At 53.9% G+C, this 22229-nt stretch overlaps 1 protein-coding gene and 1 long non-coding RNA gene across 2 annotated transcripts in view; one reads left to right on the forward strand and one right to left on the reverse strand.

The window, feature by feature from the left end:
• LOC143175166 (uncharacterized) overlaps positions 1–11772 on the reverse strand; it is an 81532-nt gene extending 69760 nt beyond the window's left edge. The window contains exon 1 of the long non-coding RNA XR_012999875.1: positions 11655–11772. This is a non-coding gene — a long non-coding RNA (uncharacterized LOC143175166). The remainder of the gene's footprint in view (positions 1–11654) is intronic.
• Positions 11773–16181: 4409 nt separating this feature from the next.
• Positions 16182–22229, forward strand: part of LOC116433684 (uncharacterized) — a 215443-nt gene continuing 209395 nt past the window's right edge. Inside the window, exons 1-2 of the mRNA XM_076372844.1 lie at positions 16182–16756; positions 17392–17489. The gene's annotated coding sequence lies outside the window, so the exon portion shown is untranslated. The remainder of the gene's footprint in view (positions 16757–17391; positions 17490–22229) is intronic.

Raw genomic sequence — 22229 nt, forward strand, 5'->3', positions numbered from 1 at the left:
ACTCTAATCGCGGCGAAGAGATAAGCCCCAGCGACGCACGAGATTAAGCGTTTCTGTTTTTCTGGCTGTTACCGAGCCGCGCAAAGGAACCAGCCACCGGAGAAACGGCCGCGAACGCGGCTACGAGTGGTAGCCGGCGATAGAAATGCTGCGGCTGTGCCTCGCGCACGGCTACCAACTTGATTTATTGACAGGAAAATCTAGTCGTCGTGTTCGTTGGCGTCGTCGACTCGGTCGCTTCGGCCTGCCGAGCCGCCTACTGTACGCGACTCGTCGAACGTTGTCCTTCGCTCGAGGAGAAGACGAAAAAAAGAAGAAGAGAGATCTCCGCGGCTACTTCATATTTACGAGACAATTCTCGGACGGAACGGAAAAAGATTCCAGCGAATCGACAGCGGATATGCTCGAGTCGAGTCTGATCTGGGAAAAAAGTGTCGCTTCGCTGTGACAGCTTGAAAAGCATCTCTCGAAACGACGCCGCGAGATTTGTCTCCGGAGTTCCGTGAAAACGATGACTGTTGCGGTTTAAACCGATCGCCGATGCGCTATTCTTGTACCGGAGGACCCGGTGAATCGACTCGAAGCACCATTAAAAGATTCATCTCTAAATTGAGTTCGGAATCCTGTTGGAAAGGATCCCTCGAAGTTAGCAAAATAGGGGATAGCGTCTTGGACAATGGGAAGAGTATCTTCCACGAACGGTGGGACTCGAATCGAAGGCATCCACTCGAGGAAGGGGGGCAGAGAGAAACTGTTGCGGTCGATCGAATCGCGCCGGAGCTCGCGAGAGGGTACGCGGAGGATGCATCAAGCCGGATCAGAGGAGGATGCCGCCTAGGGCTACCGGTGTTGTCGGAGGTGCCGCGCAGGGCCGGCTTTTTCTTTCTGGTGTCGATTCGTTGCGGCCAGGAGGCGAGGGAGACTCGCGGCGAGCAAGCTTTCTCGGGCACGGAGCTTCGCGATCGAACGCGCGCGAGACGAGGCCCGAAAATCGCCTCGCTTCGGCCCTCGAACACAGCCCGCTACCCGTTCGGCTAGGGGCAAAAGCATTGAGATGCAGAGAGCGTTGGTGCTACCGTGCGATGGTCCCGATACCGCCTAATGGACTGTCCCCGCCCTCTTTTTCCCTTCGCCCTCGTCCTCGATCCTTCTTCCCTGCCTCCCAGCACCTTCCACCTCATCTCCGATCCTCTCTCGCGCTCCCTCCGCCGAGCTCTGCCCCTCCGCTCTATCCAACGGCCGCATTCTAACGTCACTTTTAACCTCCACCTTCGCGTGTTCGCTCCGGCGTCCTCTCCTCTCTTCAGATTTCCGACAATTACTAAGCAAACTTTTGTTCGAGAAACGATTACCGGCCGCCGCGGCGTGAACCCGAGACTACGTACACGCAACAGTTACTCCGGGAAATCCAAGCGAACCGTTCCAACGAGGAAACCAACGAGGAATGCGTCGCCGAATGAACGGAGCGATTCATGAAATCACGAGGAATCTCCGCCGAGCGAGCGTCTTCAGTCTTCCCACGGTGATTATCAGAAATTTCCTGTTATCGAACAGCGCCCGAGGATCGCCGATACGATCGGCAGCCATCGATGCCGAATCGAACGGAACGATTTATTCGAAAACGAAGGCACGCGGCGCGCTCGCTCGGTCGGCCGACGTCGCGGAGATAGCGGTAAATGAAGCTTCAGAGGCGTCCGCGGTCTGGCGAGGGGCGGAGAGGAGATGAGAAAGAAGCTCGTCTACGCAACGTGCGTTTTATGTCCGTACGCGCATCCACGGGAGGAGCTGCACACGGTAGCACAGCTATAACAGCGTCGCGGCATCATTTATATTTACGAGACACCGCGAAGCCGAGCCCAAGCCAGCCGCATTGTTACTGGCCAAGGGCCTTATAGCCGCCGTCTGGCCCTTATAGGGCCGCCATGATCTCGGCCTCCTTCTCTCTTTCGCCGGGCTCCCGGCGTCCGCTCGACGCGACCGGTCGACCGACCGAGCCCCGTTTCGCTCAGCCTTACCCGCGAACAGATCACGCTCCCCCGATCCCCGCGATCGACATCGGTGTCCGAGTCGTGCCTCCCTTTGAACACGATTCGCCATTGATTTACTGCGAACGATAAGGTGCGCGGTAAACGTCCTCATAGCGCGAAACCGTCCATTCTACAGTGGCCCGTCGGTTTTACAGCGGCGCCAGCGATCGAAAGGCTCCGCGGACGGCCACCGAAAACGAACGTCTGATCGCGAAAGACACCGAACTCCGGGGAATGAGAAAAAAGAAGAGAGAGAGAGAGAGAGAGAGAAAGAGAGAGAGTAGTGAGATTTACCGCGCGCAACGGTTCGCGCCAATCAGCTACGACACGGCGCATCGCCGGAGCAAATATTTCACAGTTATTGCCAGATAAACCACGACCTTAGCGCCGGGTGTACCGTCGTTTGGGGAATAGACCGCATCAATGATGCAACGTTCGACCTCGCAGCATCGGTCGCGCGTTTGTCTTCCTTTAGGAAGTTTATAGTCGTGCCTATCAGGTGCGACTTTGCTTCCGCGGTGTACATTATTTTTCCTCGGCCCGCGGCAGCCAGATCGGGACCATTGACAACGATATTTTAACGTCCCTCCGAATGCTCGCGATATTTCCTTCCGTTCCGGGGAACTCGGAGTGACCGTCGTTGCACAGACCGATCTGAAAATGTCCCGGCGATTTATTCGCAGCGAGGGAATAGATTTCCGACGACGAGGCGCACCGTGATATTGATCAATGTAAATAATGAAACGTTCGAGGAGAAGCATTCTGGAGCCTCTCTCGAAAATCTGGATGAGCATTCGCCCACCCTCGCAGAGCAGCGAAGGTACCAATGTCAAAAAGCGATGTCTAGTTCTCGCTGTCATCGTCCGCCCCTTGCCCCTCCGCGCGAAACAAGAGGGGTAGTCATCGACTGTAAAGACATCGAGTCGTACTCGAGGGTGGCTCTCGTGAGTGCAAGTGAAGGCAAGGGCTGCGCGTTTCTGCTGATCAGCCTGCTGAATCCCGAGTTTCTGATGGGGTCGTTGCCGATCGAGAAGAGACAAGGGAGACAGAAACGTCGAGTTTTAAACCGCAACTCGATATCTACCCGTTCCAGGGTCGTAACCAGCCTCGTGTCCTCCCGGGGGACTCTGCCGGCAGCTACAGGGGTAGCCGAGCGATCGGCGTTCCCGTCTACACGGAAAATTTTCGAAATCAAAACTGATTCGATGGCTCGCTAACTCGACGTTTCCATCGAGTACAAACGATTACAGAACGGATCGCCGCGAAGTGTGATAATTCCATGGTTCTCGCGGTAGAACGTAGCCGCGGTTCGACGTTCTCTAACGGGAGAATAATAGAAAACGATCGACTCATTGTTCGCGTTGCGGGACCGCAGCCAGGAACAGCAGTTGTTCGGCGATAAGTTGAAAATCGTGTCGCGATGCTCGCCGCCGTAAATCGCGCGGCGTTGCGACGGGGAGTCACTCTTCGTCGGCGGATCCGGCGACGCCCGCCGAAACCGAGAACGTGACGGTTCGTGGAAACGGGGATAAGAAATCACGAAGCAAGGAAAATATAAAATTCCATCAATTCGCGGCGGCACGAAGCGGTTCCCGATACATTTTTCTCGCCGGTTGTTCGAGGGCGCTCGGTCGGCGGGAGGAAGAGAGACGGACGCCTCGCGTATTTGGGGTTTCAGGCCTTATTAATGATTGATCGAGGGATATCGACGTCTCCCCTCTGACGCGACTGATATATAGACGCGGAGGGGATGCCCGGCTTCGCTTCGCACGTGACACAATAAAACCACGTACGCCGCGCGCCGTATCGATGGCTTATTGCGAGACTTTTTATCGATCCCGATAAGTTCTCCGCCGCTTTTATCCGGCCGCGACGACCGACCGACCGACCGATCGATCGTCGGACTTTTATATAAATCGCACGTGTTTCTTTTATCAGGGGGCCCGGCCGTTGTTTTGCCAACAGATTAGCCGGAAGCTGCCCCGCGGGGGCATCGTATCGTTAAATCGTGCGCGCCGATGCCGGAGATAGCCTGAGCGGCAGATTGATTTATCCGTCTCCGGAAGATTGCCGCGATTGTTCGGCTCCTCTAGCCGTAACGCGGCCGGATTTCTTCGGGAATATTGATTCTCGGAAAGGGTGGCGGAAACCAGTTAGCCGCGAAAGTCGCCTAACTCGGACCCGGTGTCCCGGCATGGGAGCGAAACATAATAACCGCGGGCGAGTCGGCCTGTCGCGGGGCGGCAGGGCCAATCTTCGTAAAAGGCGCGCGAGTCTTAAAAGTGCCGGGGCATAAAACTGCGAGAGAAAGCGCGAGGCGTGAGAGGTAGACGCGGCGAAGGTGGAAAAGCCACGTGGATCCCCGAGGGTGGCATTAATCCCGTCCCCGTCCTCCCCCGATGCTTACCCATCTAGACAACGGAGGCGAGGCAATCATATTTTCCGCCCCAAAGGCACGATACGTGTCAATGCGAATCAGACATACCGATCTAATGCGGATTCCGATACCGTCTGATTTACTCCTGACGGTACTCCTAGCAGAAATCCATTCCTCCGACGTCTACGGAAAGATTGCGACGTCCGTCTGAGATTTAACAAATCTCCCTGCCATTTTTATCCAGGCCGCCTCGCTTTCGAACGAATCGCGTTTTGGATTTCCGTGGAATATCCGATTTTTCCGCTGAGTCTCGGTCGGAGGTAAGACGTTCGAGAAAGTCTACGGTGTTAATTCAATTACGAGAGTTCCGTCTTCGCGAAATTATCTCGGAGGCGGGAGGATTTGTTTTATCCCGTAGAAACGATGGAGTACGACGAGTCGCAAGAAGATATCGGTACAACGGGAAGGTTCCGAAGGCTGAAAAATCCCGCGCGAATAATCCGGTTTGCAGCCATCAGACTGGTCATCGCCGCGATGGCCGGAAATTCGCAAGCAACCTTTTCCCTTCCGTTCTGCGCCCTTTTTCCCCGCGTCTGCTCCTTTCCCGGCTCGTTTCTACTCCCGTCACGTATGTAGCGAGAAAAATTGCAGCCGAGCGCTTTACCCGGTTCGCGTTCTTCACGCTCGGCTCCACCGTCGTCTCTCCTTCTCCCCGGGTTCCCTCGTTTTCTCCCCCTCGCGATTCGAGGGAAACTCGGCGTCGTTCAATAAGAGTTCTTAACCAAAACGAACGAAAGAACGAATCCGCTTCGATTTTCGATCCGTTCCGCGTCTTTCTTCGTCCTTCTCGCGTCACCGATCCCTTCGGCGACTATGCAAATCGCGAGCGGCGATAGTGAATATAGTGAAATTTCGAGAAAAAAACTCTCCTGGATCCCTTAGGAAATCGAGCGTGACCGGTCACGAACGGTTCGATGGGATCGCCGAGCTACACCCTTTCAGTTCTCTCTCCCGCGGGGCCGCTCAACCCCGTTGCACTCTCAATCTGGCTGTTATTAGAGGCTCCGCGGGGACCGCGCGGAAATCTTCAAACTACAATCGTACTCGACGCGAGCGGCGGTATCTCCGGACGCCGGGGAGGGCGAGCGGGTTCCTTGGGCATCAGCACTTTTCAAATGTTTGCGAACTCGGCGAACGGCCGGGGCGAAACACGCCGCGACCCTCGTTTCGGCTCGGATCTAGTCCTCCGGATCGCGTCGAGGCTTGTTTTATATTTCCACCGGTTACCGCGGTTAACGAATCCCAGTTACGAGCCGGCTTAGCGTTATCTCCGAGCGCTGTCCTTCCCGGCGCGGGGAAAAACAGGCGAATCCGTCGGATCTTGATAGCGGATTCAATTTATCCGTTCCCGGTTCCGGCGCGCGAGCATACTTCGGTTTCACGGAGTCGCGTTATTACTCGCCGGTGACGAGGCGAGCGACGAAACGCGAACAGCTGGACGATCGTCGCTCGTATCGCGGCAATTGAGATAGCGTGAGTTGCAGCGATATCGGCGCAACTCGGCGAATCTTCGGACAGTGTATCGAGTTTCTTATAAAACGGGAATAACTAATCTTTCCATCGGTCGAGCAATCCTGTATATAATTCGCTACCCCACTTGTCCGAAACTCCGGCTTCCCATTAGAAGACTCCTCCAATTTCGCTAACGAGAAACTCGATTACGCTCCCGGCGTTATGCGTCCAGCTTTATAGCGCGATTGCGCGGGACGCTAGAGAAAGAACCGCATTACTTGTAAAACGGCCGAATAATTAGAGTGCGATGCGGTGAAATCAGCGGGGCCGCCTGAGCCCGCATCAACGCTGGCCCGTACTCGTCGAGCACGCTCTTAATTAACCGCTACTTGGAAAAACACTCGACCCGCTAACACGCTACTTCGGATGCATCGCGGAGCGGATAACCAGGGTGGCCGAATCCGTGCCTGCGATCGAACGGAGGCGCGTCGATGCCGGCAAGCAACGCGACAGAGGCCGGCGGGGAAGAGGGAAGCGTCTTATTCTCTAGCCGGCTGCTCTATTCGTATGTTCGACAAGAAGTTTTCTCGATCGCGGCGGAAGAAGCGCATCCCTATCGCTCGATCTACGGACGAAAAGCCGGGATCTCGTCGTCGCCAGGTATACACACGCGAGCCGAGCGACGCGACGCGACGGACGGACGGGGAGAGACCGGTCGCACGGACCTTTATGTAACCGACGGTACGTGTTCTTTTCTTTTCCCTCGGTCGATTTCCATCGGGATGGACGCGAGAGCTGGCAAGGGAAGACACGCGCATCCTGGGTAATCCGTGACGACGCGCGCCTCCGCTCGGCCTCCCCCCTGTCCCTGAACCAGCCAGAACGCGCCTCCGTTCGTGTTCTTCGCTTTCGCCGCGCGCGAACCGCGCCGCTTCCCGTAAATTTATACAAATCCTTCGTAAGCTTCCATTATCGTCGATTAACGGGTCTGTAATTACGCCCGGTGTACGATCGACGCCTGTCGTTTCGGCCCTCGCGAGATATTCCCGCGCGCCGGTAAAGTGATTATTTTGTATCGAACACGGACCGTTCCGAGGGAAGCGCGTTTAAGAGCGACGCGCAACGCGTGGCGCCTCGAACACGGTGTAATTCCAGCCACCGACAAATTGAGAGTGCCCGCCGCGTGTAATAACAACGTACCTGCGCGATAAATCGGTGAAATAAAACGCAGAAGCCGTTTCGGGATTTTCGAGGCCACCGCCGGTGACAGCGGACGGGTTAGGAGGAAACTTGAGGGTCAAGTGAAACCCGTCAAGCGGAGATCACCGAATATCGGGGTACAAGGTGCGCGCGAGGAACGGGGCCGAAGAGAAATCGACGCGTTCGCGATGTTTTTGTTCGGAGACGACGCAACGCTATCCGAGGCGGGCACGGTAATCGCTCCTTGCGCGAGTGGCTCGAGTGCATGCCGCCGTCGCCTGTCGATGGAAGCTCGCGCGTGCATCGTCGGGTATGCAAATGAAGACTCGCCTGTCCGTCACCTTAAGACCGACCAGTCGCCGGCCGTGTTCCGTAGATAAAGACCGTCGCGCCGCGTCGCGTCGCGTAAAATGCGCCTTTGACGCGGTCTCTCGCGGTCTCGGGACTTTCGCGGGCGCCTCGCGATCCGGAACGTCTCGGGGATTACTAGATGCACCGTGCACCGTGACAAAGGGAGCCGAGAAACACTCTCTCGGTCGGCTAGACATATTTCTACGAAGCTGTTCCAGAGGAGGGATCGTCCGCGGAGACGACTGAAAACGATACCTCGAGAAGAAAATCGAGGAAAAGTTTGGTCACGCGCCGCTGAGAAATGGACAACGCACGGGGGCGACGACGCTTTGGCTAGCCGGGATGCAAGGGAGCGCGTGTGACGCGTGGCGAAAGTTTCGGTAACCGTGAAACGTCGATGGCGAGGCTCTAACGGTGGGTAGTACGAGCGCAGCCCGTTTCACGTTCCACTTTCGCGAGGAGTCCTCACGCTTTCGTCTCACGTGGCATCCTCGTGGTGGTTTTCAACGGCAACGTGGAAACGGCGCGTGCTCGGGATGCGCACCTTCGCGTTCTGATTAGCAACCCAGACCGAGCGAAGGCCAATGGCACCCTGGCAAAGCTTGCTTGGCTCTGCCTGGCTGGCTCGCTTTCCTGCCTTCCTCGCCTGCTCCCTGGTCTTCGCGCGGCGCGAGCGTAAGGGGTAGCTCGAGCCGCGCCGCGAGATGCCCGAAGAAGAGAGAAAGAGGAAAGGAGAGGAGAAGAGAGGCGTCGAGAGCGAGAGTGTTCGGGCGAAAGAGAAAGAGAAGGAGGGGTTGGTTGGCTGGTTGGCTGGTCGGATGGTAGTACGGTGGAGGCGCCGGCGGTGGTGGTGCCGGTGGTGGTGGTGCCGGCGGTGGTGGTAGTGGTGGTGGTACGCGGTGCACGACATAAATATGTATGTATCATCCGCTGCGACCTGCCCCACTACCCGACTAGGTCAGACTCATGCTTCATCACAATGAGCACCTTGCCTTGCCTCGTCCTGTTCCTTTCCTCTTCTCCATTCAAGTGGATGGTACGAAACCACCACCCCGATCGAACTCGCGCGCCGGCTGATCGATCATTCCCAGCGAGTACGGACCCCCGACCAGCGTCGGACGGACGGAGAAGAAACGGCCCGAGTATTCCGGGCCGCGATAAACTTTATCGAATGAAAATCTATCGCCGATCCCGGGAGCAAACTTCGAGATATCCTCGCGTAATTTATGCTTAAAGGTCTCGGCTAGTCGATACCCTAACTCGTCCAGCTGTTAGGTACTCGCAGTCGGTACCTCTTCCCCGTTTCAATTCCCCGAAAGAATGCGGAAGAGCCGGGAAATTGGTGCGCCCCGTGAGCGGTGCACGAGGGCAGGTTTCAGCGTAGCGTTCGGATCGCGGGCACAAACCTCATGAATACATGCAAGCCAACGACCGACCGAACGAACCGACGAGGTTGTGTTCCAGGGGCTTCGTTCTGGCACGGTCCGTTCAGCTGGCTTCGATCACTGACGTTGCACGCAGCCGGTGACGTGGGCTCTCTGACGTCACCCACGCTTCTCTCACGGGGGTTGCGCAAGGTCTGGGCAAGGAGAGGGGCGGCGGGGGTGGCGACGAAACAGGAAGAAGAGGAGGCGGAGGAGGAGGCGGAGGAGGAGACGGCGGGACGGGGTACCAAAGGGGGCTGACGGCCCGAAGGGGGGTAGCTCTTACATATTTATGCCGCGTTCTACGCGCAACACCCATCCTGGGGGCGGCGGCTGGAACCAACCCCCTCTTGTGCTTTCCTATGCCAGTGGATAGGTATGCCGACCTTGTGCACGCTTTCACGGGGTGCCTGTCTGCCTGCCGATGCTAATCAGCTTGCTTGATAGTGCGTTGTTACCAAGACTACACGGATGCACCGCTATTTAGGATTCCGTGTAATTCTTGAGGGTAATGGGGCTGGTAACCCCATTCGGAATAACGTTGACGCTCCGCCAAAGGATGACATTAAGCTTCACCGTCCCGTGTCTCGTCCCGATACCGTTACAGAAACGAACATCCTCTTTAAAACGCACCTGCCACTTCGCCGTGCCGTCGCTCCTACGGTTCTCCGGCTATCGCGCGCCGCTCGCAAAGGATTTCCCTCGGTAGCTCTCGTGAGAATCACCGTAGGCGAAGTCGGACAGGTTTGCGCGGCCTCGTTGTTCCCCGAGGGTTATTAATCAACGCGAGATCATACGTCGGCGGAGAAGCGTTCGCGGGAAACTGTCGTCCTATTAATCGTCGCCGCTAATGACGAACAGCCCCCCAAGAACCGGCCGCGGCTACCGTCCGTCGCGGCAACACCCGAGGACTCGACCATCCCTGGCCCATCCACGACGTCGTCAACGCTACCAGGCGAACGGTCACGCGATCCAGATCGCGTTTCAGCCGGCCGACGTGCAATTATAACGAGAATGCGCCGCGAGCACGCACTTTCAGCTCCGGGAAGAGCGCGTGTCCCGTGCCGGGGGACGATTTTATCCCGGACGAGAGGCCTCCTGATCGCCTCACGGTGAAATCGATCTCGCCTACGGGTCCCCGCACGACATCGAAAACGGGGAGATTCCAGCGCGCCTGACGTCGCGCGATCCTGGCTCGGGGATACGCGGGCCTCTTGAATTACTGTTGCAATCCTGTTACGATAATGACGACAGGAGCCCGCGCGCTACCAGCTCCACGTACGCATTCCGATTCCACCTATACGTCGGCCCGGATTAAATGCAAATTAAAATGTTTCCGCGCCGAAACACACCGCGCGTAGATTCCCCTGATAAAATTAAAAGCACTTTACTCTCCTCGCCGATCCGAGCTATACATCTTCCCCGGCGGATCGATCCCTCTCCATCTCTCCTCGGCACGTGAACCGATCGTTAATGCCTTTTCGATTCTTTTCAAGACGCGCCTTAACGAGTCACCGGAGTATCTTCGGTATCGAGAACGCGAGATCGCGACGATTCGCGATGAATCGACGAAGGCTGCCTGATAAACCGAGATTCGGCGACGACGACGAGGAGCGAGTGGTTTACCACTCGCGAGAGTATCTTAGGTACGATGATCGAGCGTCCTCGTCCCGGCTGATAGAACAGGATAGAAGACGACAACGCGTGTAGGCTCCGATTTATCGATCGATAATACCTTTACGTAAAGTGTTTATGTTGCGGACGAACCATTAATAAAACCGTGCACCGCCGCTTTTCGACGGGTTTCCTCCTCGGTCGCGATAACCGCTTCGGGAAGCCGTCCCTCCCGTCGACGCTTCCACTCTTCCTGGTTGTATCGGGAACGACAATGTTGTTTCGAAGTGTTGCCAGGCATCGCTAAGTGCCGGCGCTAGGCTACAGTCGTACGGATCGTTCCTCGAGGACTGCAGGATCACGCGAAATGGAGCAACGACGGGAAAAGTCCTCGCGACAAACTGGCCCCGGTCGTATTTACGACGGTCGAATTTACATGGAAGGTCTTAATCCCCGCAGGATCGACGGACCGGATCCCGAGGGCAATGGAAACGAGCTTGATCGAAGGGAGACGGTTTACAAACAAACTCGTAGACGCCCACGCGTACACACGAGCGCACTCGGTGCGGCGGTGCACGCGATCGTTCGACAACGGGGCGGACGTCCCGTGATCCGTGGGTTACCACCTCGGCATCGGACACATCATTTCCCAGGAAGTTACTGGCCATCCCGAGTCTCCTTCCACTCTACACCGGTCCCCGGCTGCATCCCCGCCGAACAGGGACATCGATATATGTACACACACGGCGCATACGGGCGCGTATTCGTTCAAGCGGTTCATTACGAACACTTGTACGCCGATCTTCCTTCATCATTCCGGTAATGGGCCGAACCGTTCATTAAATTTCGCGGCGGAATGTTTCCGCGTGGCGTGTATTTACATCGTCGGCCAAATAAAAGAGCGTCGTGGTCCGTCGGCAGCGGCGATTAACGCAACGCAAACAGGCAGCTGCCGATGTCGCCCGATCGACTCGGATAACGACAAATAACGCGATTATATCGTCCGATCCTTAATCATTGATAATTCCGATGTCCGGCTATTACCCAGGGACGATTTATTAGTGATAATGGCGCGTAATGAACCGGACGGTTCGCACGGTTACTCTTTCCCTCTCACTCTCTCTCTCTCCCTCTCTCTCTCTCACTCACTTTTTCTCTGGCCGGCGTCCCTCGCGCGCCTTCCGTTTCCACGACGTTACCATCTCGTTCTAGCCTCGCGACTCGATTACGCGGACGAGGACACATCTTGGCACTTTGCGACCGGCCTGCGATGCCTGGACACTCGACTAGGTGTCCTTGTGCTTTAAATAAATGCGAAAACAGTACCTGGCCGGCGTCGATACAGCGCGCGCGGCTGCAGCTCGCGCGAGCCGCGAGCGGCGCTCCTCTTACGCTTTACCTCGGGAGGCCGAGGAGAGGCAGCGAGTTTCTTACGCCTACGCGTCCCTCGCCGCCGCCTCTTTCGTTCTATCTCCCCGTGTCCGACTCCGCGTCATCTCTCGTTTCCTCTCACTCTCCTTCTCCCTCTTCCCTTATCGTCCCCGCGGCCCGTCGTTTTCTTCGTTACGCAGAAAATCAATGTTCCCCGGTGTATTTCTTTCGAGCGGCGCATGCAAAACGCTCGCGTAACAGGATGCGGTTATCTGTCCCGTCCTCCCCCACCACCCGCTATTCCCTTTCAGACTGTGCCGCTCGATTCGCCGATAACTAAGAAAGGGAACTTCCGTTGCTAATCGAATGAATCATGCACGAGATTCGATTGCCGATCGAGAGGAACGTTTTGCGCCGCTGAAACCCCGGTGACGCGGCACCGCTCCACCCGTGATCGGCGAACACGGGCGACCGGATCATCGTCTCGCGGTTCGATCGTGTCCGACAGTACGGCGTGAATAGTTCCGTCTCCCGTTAAGATAAGAAGCGACAGAGATACGGATGGATAGCGTTGATAAACGCGGCTAACCGCCGCGTCAAAGGCGGAGGCGGTTCATTCGTGAAATGAACTGCGCGCGAGCATCCGCCCCGGCTACAGCGAGCTAAAACGAGGAAAACGAAGCGAAAACGCTGGGGGAAAGAGGGCCGAGAACGACAGTCTCTCCCGTAGGAACGAGGCCCGGGGCAAACCGATCGCTTCTCTCCCGCCGCACCCCAATTTTAATCAGGACCCGAAGTATGCAAGCAGGATGGATGCCTGCGAGCTCTCCCGACGGTACTACCGGGCGTTACGATGCATGTAATTTATTTTTATTGCCGCCAATTTTTTTTCTACCCCTCGATCAGCTCCTACTAATTTCAAGGAGGAGGTGCCCTCTCTTCCCCGCGGGAGGCGGCGGTTTAGAGCGTTCGAACGCGGGGGTACGGTCGACACGCGAGAACCGTCGCTCGATACTTTCCGAATTTTCATCGGGGATCGATGGGAAATCTACCGAGAACGAGTTTAACTGGAATCGGACCCGGGGAACGCACGTTCCGCGGCGATTGAGCCGGACTTTCCAGTGGCATCGCCAGTAGAGAGGTCACCGGGAAATTATAACGTTACGCTGGGTACAGAAGGCAGTCCGCGGCCGGTAGATCGGGTTAGATAGCGAATAGACGAGGTAGCACCCAGTAAAATGGTTATCAGATCGATGTAGCCAGATACATATCGTATGTACGGAGATAAACGAGGCGGGGGTTATGAAATTCAACGACGTGGAGCACGGCTCTCGGCCGCGAATCACTCGAGCCAACTCGTTCGCAAAGGTTTCCTGGGCGTACAACTGTTTACTTCCACGGAAACCGTCTCATTATCGAAGATTATCGTTTAGCTTTGCTTCCCCCGATAATCTCTTAATCTTCCCGAGTTCCGTGCGCTCCGCTGCGATCCTTTTATTCGACCAATTAATTTCAATAACGTCGTTTAAAGTTGGGACACTCGGTGAACGAGATACCATCGCTCCGCGGGGATAGAAAAGCGCGGGGGTCGGGGGAGCGAGACGGTCGGGGGTCTCTCGTTCATCCGAATCCTACGCATCGCTGTTTTGGTTTGCCCGGTTTTCGCGATCGACACGATTGATCCGCCGTCCGGGAAACCGACGTGGCAATTCTCTCCCGTGGCAGCTTTCGTTTTTCTCTTCGACCGCGGGACGATGCCCCGCGTGTCCCGTTCGTCCGCTTTAAAGGTGGCTAAGATTTATAGCGAGCCGGGGACGTGTAGGGGGTGGGGCAGCCAGGGGTAAAGGATACCGGGGGGTGGGGCACGCGGTAAAAGAGATACATAGAGTGAACGGTGGGTTTTGAGTTTGAGCCGCGGGGGTTATTGCAGTAAGCCTTCTCTTGGGGGTTCAAGAATATTACTATCCGCGCGAAGCCTACCCTACGCCTTCGTCTAAACTACCCACCCTCTCGAGAACCCGAGTCGGATCCTATACCGTCGAGCCACGGACCGTTTAGTCTCCCCGCTTTTACTGGATCCAGAACGCGGCCAGGGGAAAGAGAGAAAGAGGATCGGTAGAGATCCGGGGACAGAGACGGAACGATCGAAATGAGAGAGAGAAAGAGAGACGTTCAAAAGGCTGCGCGGCTGCAGGAAAAGGATGGAAACGATTCCCTCAAAAGCCCGGCGCTCATACATGCTCTGGCGATCTTTCTAAACGCGCCTCACTTAAAAGAACACGGTTTACGTTTATGGCCATTCATTCGCCGGGAACAGAAGGAGGAAGGGGAATCGACCAAGACACAATTCCAACCGATCCGGGAAGAAGGGTGGGAAAGTCTGAATGCTGGGGGAGCGCGACCCGATAAGCAATAATGAATCGGGAAAGAAACGAAGTTACGATACGTCTTGTGTTTCCTTTTTCTCCTCGGCGCCTTCCCTTCGCCGGAAAATTTCGAGTCTATCGATGGACGAATGAAATTAAACAATCGATCACCCCGAGGATCGACTGCGACGAAAACAGGTTTCCTCGGAGGATTCGCGCGGGACGGAGCGGCCCGATTTATATGGAAAAATGGTTAATGTTGTAACGAATTGTCCCCGGTGTTTACGAGAGTTACGAGGCTACTTCGTCCCTCGTCTCGCTTCCATTGAACGGACGCTCTCGCGGAAACGAGCGCGTTTGTCTTCGATTGAGCGAGCCAGGACACGGTCGAGTTAGTTAAAAAAAAGAAGAAGAAAAGAGCGAAAGCGAGAGAGAGAGAGAGAGAGAGAGAGAGAAAGGGAAAAAAAGAAAAATGAATTAAAAGAGTAATCCGCGCGCTGATTGAGAGGGTCCGCGTGACACCGGGGAAAGACTTTTCCGAGACGGAGAATATCTCGGTCTCGCCTCGTGATTCTTTTCGCTCTCCAGGGGACTACCTCGGAAAAGAGGCTGCCTAATTAAACGTAGGGTCGATCCACTACGAATGAGCTACTTTCTTCCGGGGAAACGGTGTTCCTTCTCTTCGGGAAAAAGACCCGTTCTCTGCGGAATCACGATCCGCCCTGAACGACGCCATTAACTTCTCTCGTTCCTCGAATTCGAGAAACTAATATCACCGGGGGCGAGCGCCGCGGGAATTCGTCAACCCTTACCGTGCGCTTCGCCGTAGTCCGGACATTGAATTAAACAAACAATCCAATGACCACGAAATCTTTGTACGCAAGAGAAGGGATAACCATCGGAATCCTGTAATCTCTATACGTATGAATCGGCGCAACGGACGCGATAAAAACATGGGGTGGAAGAGTGTCCCAATATAATTTCGGAAGTGGCTAGTATCTCCTGATTTACCTACGATTTAGCGGGCCAGCCTCCCCGATGGCAGGGCTCGCAGGAAATCTTGCGTTTTCGGAACGAAATCCCTCCGAACGGAAAAGGGATCCCGCGAGGGCGAGACCCTCGCGGCCGTTCGTCCCGAAGAACGTTTACGTCTCTAAACCACGGTCTGATCTTAGAGCCGGATTAGCCTCGTTTTATTTAACGCGTGTTTAAAACTAATAAAACCCCCGGGCCGCGGGGGCCGCTCGTCGCGAGCGGAGTTTAATTTCGAAGTGGCGCGCGGGACAAACGTATTATCGCCGGGCCGACTCGGTTCTAGCGCGGATTTCCGCGTCGAGAAAACGTCGCGCGGAAAAAGGACGAGGAACGAAAACAACGAAGGCTAATATCCGGTTACTACCGGAGTTCCGGCGGAACTTTAACTGCGCAAGCTAAACAATTATCGCTTAAGCCTTCGGCAGCTTACTGCGCGGTTTCTCGTCATCCTCGACGACACGGTTTACCCCCGACGACGGTAAACACGGATCATTGACGCGATTAACGTTTCTACGAGTTTTCTGGAAGGTTCCGCCTAGCTGACCTTCCGAGTTTAATGGCTGCGCTATGGATTTTGCTGATTGCTTGTTAAGAATCGCATTGTTTTCGCATTGTTTCATAATTGTCTCCTTAACTTTTCTTTATGAAAGCTATATGCGTGAATTTATTAAGATTTCAGTTTAGGTATTGCTAGATCAGCTTCTTTAAACGTGTCTTAAAATGTCTGTACCTTTGCAGTAATTCTAAAAGAAATTAATTGGTCATTTTGGCCCATCCGTTAACTAACGTGTTACTAATTACTCTTTTCTGTGTTCGTTCAGTTATATTTCAGTGTACTTGTACTCTTTAGACGCCATTTTGATTGTACGGACATCTTACCCTGTTGCTATGCGGAAGTAACATTGAGGGAGGTGAATGTTTATAAAAATTAGGTTATGTTCGTTGGAGATAAAAGATAGAATAATCTTTAATATCAACGTTGAACTCATTCGACAACGTTAGTACATCGTTCCAATCCATTATTCGAAGATATTTATTACAATTAATATCGAATCTTCTCTAAACGCCTCATCAAGTATGCTACAATGGTGTTTAGAATGCGTGACAAGCACTTACCCGAATATCGTTGCGTCCGATGCGAAGATAACGCTGCCCAGTATGCTCGAGGGACAGGTCTTCCGTTTCTTCATCACGACGAAGCCACTAATCACGTTTTATATGCAAATTAGCACTTTAATTACCGCACTACTTCCTCACTTCACTGGCGACGATCGTCCCGCGTATTCCCGAAAACAATGGCACCTGCGTCGCTAGCGTCGGCGTCTCCTATTGGCTATCAATTTGAAATAATTCTTTACTGCGCCGATGTGTTGCGCCTAATGAGATGAAGAAGGCGGTGGTGGGGGAAAAGACAATATGGCTATGTGGTGCACGAAACGACGCTCTGACCGATCCGACGATGAACTGATTCATTTATTGGTGAGAACACTTTATTTATATATTTCTCGGGTATGAAAAGGACCCATATGGTCCCAGCGACTCTAGCGATTGTAGGCAACTAGAAAGGTCGCGAATTTACTGTGAAAAATAGATGTTAAAATATTGCCCTTCCCGCTCTCGAGACGGTTGACCATGTATTCAGGATTAACCTCACAAAACAGAAATCAATGTTCATTGCACATGGGTCAAAGGAAAAGACTATTTTTCCATTATCAATGTATTATCTTCAAATGGGATTTCTGGTTAAAGTAGAATGGAAGATTTGGCTGCTTTTCTTCCAAATTGCCGATAGTAAAATGTTACACGGGCTTAGCAGAGAAAGTAAATAATACGTGAAGGGGTTAACCGGGTCACTGGCACGCGGTTCAAATTATACAGCTTCGCGATCGTAAAGAAAACAACGCGGACGTTCCCGGTATTGTCCGTCCGTACGGTCGAATAGGGCCAGTTAGAAATTACCTGCTGTTTCGGCTGGTGGCTCTATGTACACAGGGACAACGGGTGGTCGGGGTCTGTTTATATCGTCGTTAGTTTACAAGGATCGTAGATGCGGCATGCGTCACGTTCGATTCTGCCTTCGTTCGCCGATGTTCAATCTATTTCCTTTTCCACAGTAACGCGAGTGCTCTCGTCTTCCTGGCTGTAAATCAACGCACAGTTCCAATGAGACGCGACGCTACCGTGACGAGTTCAGCGAATGGCAGTTACTCTGGTGAGTGAAACCAATATGGCGTCTTTTGCACCTTGCGTCGGGGTTTGGCAAATATGGCGGTTCCTTCTGGAAAGAGCTGTAGAAAGTCTAGAGAATGAATATTGTTTGGTATCTTTATATGTGCTTATATGTGTGCATTTCTACGTAATCTTATTATTTTATGTTTAAAATGCGAAGAGGAATTGTGGTTCGCTAAATATTTGCATCTTTATGGAGCTAGATAAATGGGACTAGTTTTGATTTTATTCTTTTAGTAGAATTTGTATTTGAGGCATGTGTTATTATTTAGAAGAATTACATGTAGGATTAGTATTTCTTTACACAGTAAAAATGCATTGGAGTTTTCATAGGGAAGAGAAATAATCAGGACAACACATTAGGGCGCAGCATCCTTGCACCTGCTTTCATCTGTTTCTTAGGAAGGGAAGGACATTCTCATTAGGAGATCACCAGGGTTTAGGAACAATCCTCATCGAAGCCTTTGCGTTGGGCCACGTTTTTCATAGGGGTTCTGCGAACATGATGCGAGACACGGCCTCGTCCTCGGGGCGGTTTCACCATTTCCGCTCTGCGGGACCTGGCCGGTGCCAATAAAACGATTTAAGCCAGATGCAGGCGTACCTCCTGCGTTTTTCCACGATTCATCTGGCGCGTTTAATGGCGGGTAGAGAAAGGTCCTGCGCCGCTAATACGAAACACATGTTGAGGACCGTGTCTCCCGCACCTGAGATCCACCGGTTACTGCACAGGAAAGTTCTTAGTGGGTGTGTAGAGAAGACTCTACTCCGCTTTGGGGGTTGGCCGGTGACCGTCAAAATGGAAACGCTTTCGTGGGAGCACGAACACCTGAGGGAAACCCACGTGCCGGCCAGATGCGAGGCATCCGTCGATGTTTATGCCGACCGTAACAGGCGACAGGTACTTTCGGTGGCTACCTCGACTCGTCGCGTTACCGTGAATCCCGAGATTTCCGTTTACCACGGCACACTCGCTCCCCCGGTTTTTCTTCCGCCGACAAGGTTTATGACAGCGATCGGCCGACACGGTCCACAGGGGTGGAAAAGCGGCGCGTAACGAAACGGTGAATAGATTTCGTGATCAGCCGGTGGTAGTACAGGTTTCGTTGTTTGTAAATTCCTGGTCCCGGTTATTAGTCCGTGGACCAGTGTAACGCTCCTCAATCTCGGAACAGTTTCGAAAACATTCTTTGCGCTGCTCGCTGTTTAGAACGAAGAATGTTCTGTTTTTTTCCTGACTCTATCCCGGAGATCGTTTGTTTAATATTTTCTCGAACGAATGAGAACGAGTCCGGGGTATCGGTGAACCGGGGGTTGAAAGGTGGCCGGCACCGTTCCGCCGCGGCTAATTTCCTCGGCGACGCACCATTCAAAATCCGGATCGGGCCTGTCCACGCCTCGGAATCATTAAAAGCAAGTTAAACGCCCCCGAAGGACGGCTTTACGAGTGGTCCGCATTCACCGGCCTAAATTATTACGTTATAACGCAGCGGGCCCGAGATCTTCGAGATATTGGGCCCGGGCATGCGTGAGCTCTGGGGCGCCCAAGAAAATCAACCGCGTACCTGACGCGGACCCGATTCCCGGTGACTTACGTTGAAATCTATGACGGTGTACGAGTCCCGGTGCCGCTACGAGAGATCCGCTCTCTTTCCTCCTCTCCCTTTCTCTCTCTCTCCCTCTACCTCGCTCTTTCTCGAATCCTCTCTTTTTCTCTCCGGGTTCGTAAGATTCGAGAGTTTCGAGCAAGATCCCCCAAGTGCTTTTTTCTCCGGCCGAGAAGTCAGTCCCGCTGGGCGGGTCCCGTTTGATGTGGGTACGGGGATATCCCGTTAATAGACACGGATCTTGTTTATCAATCTATTTACGCGTAACCCATCCCCCTCCGGTCTTGATTATAAATTACATTCTCAATCAGATAGCCGCGGCGATATTATTCCGTATACAGAGGAATGTATCTCGCGATCAGACGGCTCGGTCTGCGCGCTCCCGCGCAAATATTTCACGCGGTAATTAGCGGGGAATCGTAACTTAGCCGTCGCGGGGCGAGGAGGGACGCGGCACAATGCAAAAATGGATAAGTCGGGAGATTAACGGGGCCTCGGTTATACCGTAAGGGAAAAAAAAATGAAATATTCAAATGCCCCCGGAAAAAATATATTTCTCTTTTTGCCTTATCTTACGAGGAATAATGCCTCCTCGCGGAACACCGTTGTCTCGCCCTGCCTCTTTCCCCCTCGGCGTCTCTGCCACCCGTCCCGCGGCGGTATCCCATGAAAAACGCATATAAAGGCGAATAAAAAATTTCAGCCTCCTAAGCTCTCTTCCCAATTATAAATTAAACGTCTTTCTCTCTGGCGCATAAGCGCGCGGTCATAGAACATTAACTTAATGATAACGAACGGCACATGACGTTAGCCTTCGTTAATCCCGTTTCGCAACCTCTCCGCGAGAAAAGAAGTGTGAAACGCGCGCGAGCGAGGAAACTTGGGGCCAGACGGAACACCGTTACCGGACGAATATTTCATCGGTCGTTAAACGACTCGTTTACGGCGATCGGGAAGTGGTGTGTATACCCCCTATCGGTTTTTCGGTTTCTTTAAACTACTTTGATGGAATAACTTTGTTCCTCGAATCACCGGCGCTCGGCCCCGTTGCTCCGTCGTGATAGACGAGGGAGGGAAAAAGGAGCACAGGGTAGGAACAGACCGAACCGAACGGAACGGAACGGAACGGAACGGAACGGAACAGAATGGAATGGAATGGAATCGACCGGCAACCAAGAGGTGGTCTTCCTTAAAAGCAATCGGTTGTACTACTATTTTCAACATTTCGTCGGGGTTTAGGCCCTGAGATATAACCGGCCGAGATGAAATTATAGTCACCCCGGTTTCGACCGAGCCCTCTAACTTATGCGACCTACACGCCGCTAAATTATGTAACGCCTCGCGTAGACACACCACGGCCCCGCTGCTACAGGATGTTCTTATGTACCGATGCTAAATCGCGATTCAACCTTCGCCTTTCTTCTCCTCCTCGCGTCTCTTAGATTCTCCACCTCCTACATCGGTCTTTCTCCGCCACGAGCACCGAGCAATTTGTCCGCGAATCGCGCGCACGTCCGCGCAATTTATCGGGCCTCTCTTCTCTCCCGGTTTCCGTTAATTAAAATTGCGCCGGAATTATATGCGCGCACGACCCGCCACATTTTTCCAACGGGGTTTCCTTTGCGTTCCCGTTAAACGAACCGTGCCCCGTGTCTCTCGCCGACCTACCGAGTGCCCGGCCCCGCCAAATTAGCAAGAATTTCGTGCGCGATCTTATCGCGGCCCGCGTTAAACGTGCCCGCGTCGAGCCTAATATCCGTGCAAACCGTAAATGCGAGGCTCGTTCGCAATAAACGCGGGAAAGAGCAAATAGCCTTGGCTCTGCGGCGAAGCGCGCGTACGATGCCTACGTACGAACAATAAATATCAGCGTGTCCCGGTTCGGACGACGGTTTTTAATCGCCCGCGTTGCTCCGCGAAGCGTTCCGGTAAGGGTCGCGCGGAGAATCGCCGGCTCTCACCGCGTGAAGCCCATTCGCGCGAGCCGAGCCGGCTGCTATTCGCGATTCCCGCTGTAAAATACGATTTCATCTTTATCCTAGTTCGTACGGTTTCGTTCCTCCCTCGCGCCGCCTCTCTTTCGCGTCCTTTCAAACGCGAACCGGCAATTTGCTCGTGAATAACTCCTGGCCGGGGAGCGTGGACGATGGAATTTAATGCGCCAACAGTTGCCGTCCTCGCCGTTCCTTTCTGCATCGACAGCTCGTCCCGGTACTTTTATGGATTTTTCCGCTCGCGTGTTGCGACCGGTAACTATACATCGCCACGCTCGGCGTAAATGTTCCGTCGAAAATAAACCCCGGGATTTCGAGTTTTAAGTCTCGCACGCCGGATCGACTACGTGTCGCGTCTCCGATACGTACGAAAAGAAGAAAATGGCCCGAAATCGTGGCGCGATCGTGGTTTCCTCGAATAATTCGAGCAGAGTCGTAATTCATCCCGGTGGTACGGGATACGAGGAAAAAAAGAGACACGCGTTACAAGGCGAACCTTCCACCTTCGGCTCGACAGCCCGGCCGATCCGTTTCCCAGATAGCGTAGAACCATTTTTTCGAGTACAATCGCTTTTTAAAGAGATAACCGCGAGGCGAGAACGAGGACACGCCGTCCCCGGTCGTGCGTCATCGTCTTTCTACCGTTTTCTTCTTTCCGAGTTCTGTTCGCGCGGGGTTCGGGCTAGAATGAAAAGAGCGCGTGGAACGGGGAAAGAGAGAGAGAGAGAGAGTGAGGGAGACAGAGGGCGGGACGAAAGAAAGGATTGAACGGTCTCGGGGCTCTCGTAGACTGGATGTAACCAACAAAGAGGGTGTCGAGAAGGGCAACGATGGCCCCCACAATACCGCTCTGATAAACGAGGCGACATTGTCCGTCCGTCTTTCCGTGCTCTTTGCTCTCCTCTTTTCGTTCGTTCTCGGTTCGCGGCAAAGAGAATGGCTCCCCGTCACTCGCCGTGAAACGGTGTCGGCGCCGCTCTCCTCTTTTTTTCCCTCTGGCGAATCAGAAAATGTTAACCCTCCGGAATAGGTCGCGCGTCCCTGTTCGGTGGCATCCAGTCGAATCGCATTGTCCCGACTAGTTTCGCGATAGGTCGTGTTACGCGGGGGACGCGCAAGCAC

This window comes from Nomia melanderi, chromosome 12 (genome assembly GCF_051020985.1).
Source record: "Nomia melanderi isolate GNS246 chromosome 12, iyNomMela1, whole genome shotgun sequence".
NCBI classification, from domain to species: domain Eukaryota; kingdom Metazoa; phylum Arthropoda; class Insecta; order Hymenoptera; family Halictidae; genus Nomia; species Nomia melanderi.